Consider the following 2,383-nt stretch of genomic DNA (forward strand, 5'->3'; position numbering starts at 1 on the left):
TTTCAAGGGCAGAGGTCCCTGCGGCTTTCTGCAGTGCATTGTGCCCCTGGTTTATTGAGACTAGAGAATGGCGATGACTTTTACCAAGTATACTGCTTGTAAACATGTGTTAACAAGGCACGTCCTGCATAGCCCTAGATCCCTTAAACTTTGATTTCATACAACACATGTTTTTGTGAGCTCCAGGTTGGGGCAAAGTGGCGGGGCAAAGTGGCTGGGGCAAAGCTACAAGTTAACATCTCAGCAAAGCAACTGTTTAAAATACAGGTCTTTTTCAAAATGGAGTCTCTTATGTCTTTCCTTTCTACATAGACACAGTAACAGTCTGATCTCTCTTTCTTTTCCCTACACTATGGAACAATCTCGCTCTCTCTCTCTCTCTTTCTGTAGCTATTTTACTGAACTGGTGCTGCTCCTTTTGTAGGAGGACTAACCCATAGGCACTGTGCCCAGAATCAGCCTGAACATTCTAGAACTTGCTTTTGATCAACACCTTGTATTAGGGACAGACCTAAAGGGTCAGAACTAATAAGATGTATGCATATATGAAAGGAAGTTTATTAAGGAGAATTGACTCACAAGATCACAAGGAAAAGTCCAACGATAGACTCTCTGCAAGCTCAGGAGCAAGGAAGCCAGTAGTGGCTCAGTCTGAGTCTCAAAACCTCAAAAGTCGGGAAGCCGACAGTGCAGCCTTCAGTCTGTGGCCAAAGGCCCGAGAGCCCCTGGCAAACCACCAGTGTAAGTCCAAGAGTCCAAAAACCAAAGAACTTAGAGGCTGATGTTCCAGGGCAGGAAGCATCGAGCACCGGAGAAAGATGAAGGCCTGAAGACTCAGCAAGTCTGCCCTTCCATCTTCTTCTGCCTGTTATTTCTAGCCACGCTGCCTCTCCCAGTCCACTGCCTCAAATGTTAATCTCCTCTGGTACCACTGTCACAAAAAAACACCCAGAAACAATACTTTGCATCCTTCAATCCAGTCAGGTTGACACTTTTTTTTTTTTTTTGAGACAGAGTCTTGCTCTGTTGCCCAGGCTGGGGTGCAGTGGCGCAATCTTGGCTCACTGCAACCTTTGCCTCCCTGGTTCAAGCAATTCTCCTGCCTCAGTCTCCTGAGTAGCTGGGACTACAGGTGCGTGCCATCATGCCTGGCTGATTTTTGTATTTTTAGTAGAGACGGAGTTTGCCATGTTGACCAGGCTGGTCTTGAACTTCTGGCCTCAAGTGATCTGCCTGCCTCGGCCTCCTCCCAAAGTGCTGGGATTATAGGCGTAAGCCACCACGCCCGGCCACAATCAAGTTGACACTTAATATTAACCATCACACACATGAACATATTTCTGTTCAGTATATACCTATGCTGGTCACAGGATATGTAAATATTCAGCTTTGGGAGATATTGGGAGAAATAGCAACACTTGAGATAGATAGATATATATACACACACACACATATATTTTGTTGTTGGTTTTCATATTTTTATTGGGAGCCATGGGAGGGGCCTCTTCTGTCAGTGGAGGTGCTCACACTTTCTTCAGCCACTCCAAGCTGGGGCCCTGGGGGCCCTGGGGGTGGCTGCACATGTCCGCATGTTCCCATCATCGTGGATGGGCACTGGATAGTTGTAGGGTGTGGCCTCATTGATCATGATGGAGTACTTGGTGTAGGGGCTGAGTGGGGGCAGAATTACAGCGGGGCTCCTGATGATGTAGGAGACCACCAGCACTGGCTCCTTGGCCCAGGCGTTCTTGAGGAAGGCGCCAAGTCTCACAAGCATCTTGGTCTCGGCCATATATATATATTTAATATATTTATTACAGTGGGAGTGTGTGTGTTTGTTTGTGATTAGAGATTTCATCTCACTATGTTGCCCAAGCTGGTCTTGAAGGGCTCAAGCAATCCTCCCGCCTCAGCCTCCCAAAGCACTGAGAATAGAGGCGTGAGCCACCGTGCCCGGCTACATCGTGTATTAACTTGCATTTCCCTGATGACTAATGAAGCCAAGCATTTTTTCCTGTTGATTGGCCACATGGATATCCTCTTCTACCATGTGCCTATTCTAGTCTTTTGCCCATTTTGTGAGGTTTTTTTTTTTTTTTTGCCATTTTTTTCATTGAATTGTCTGACTGTCCTTTTCTTATTGACTTTTTTTTTTTTTTTTTTTTTTGAGATGGAGTCTTGCTCTGTTGCGGTGGTGCGATCTCAGCTCACTGCAATCTCTGCCTCCCGGGTTCAAGAGATTCTCCTACTTCAGTCTCCTGAGTAGCTGGGATTACGGGGGCCCACCACTATGCCTGCGTAATTTTTGTATTTTTAGTAGAGATGGGGTTTCACCATATTGGTTAGGCTGGTCTCGAACTCCTGATCTCAGGTGATCCGCCCA

The 2,383-nt window shown here is 46.4% G+C and overlaps 1 pseudogene; it reads right to left on the minus strand.

Annotated features, from left to right (window-relative positions):
* Positions 1-1,523: 1,523 nt before the first annotated feature.
* Positions 1,524-1,777, minus strand: LOC103889814 (NADH dehydrogenase [ubiquinone] 1 alpha subcomplex subunit 3-like; annotated as a pseudogene).
* Positions 1,778-2,383: the final 606 nt, after the last annotated feature.

Source organism: Pongo abelii, chromosome 1, assembly GCF_028885655.2.
Source record: "Pongo abelii isolate AG06213 chromosome 1, NHGRI_mPonAbe1-v2.0_pri, whole genome shotgun sequence".
NCBI lineage: Eukaryota > Metazoa > Chordata > Mammalia > Primates > Hominidae > Pongo > Pongo abelii.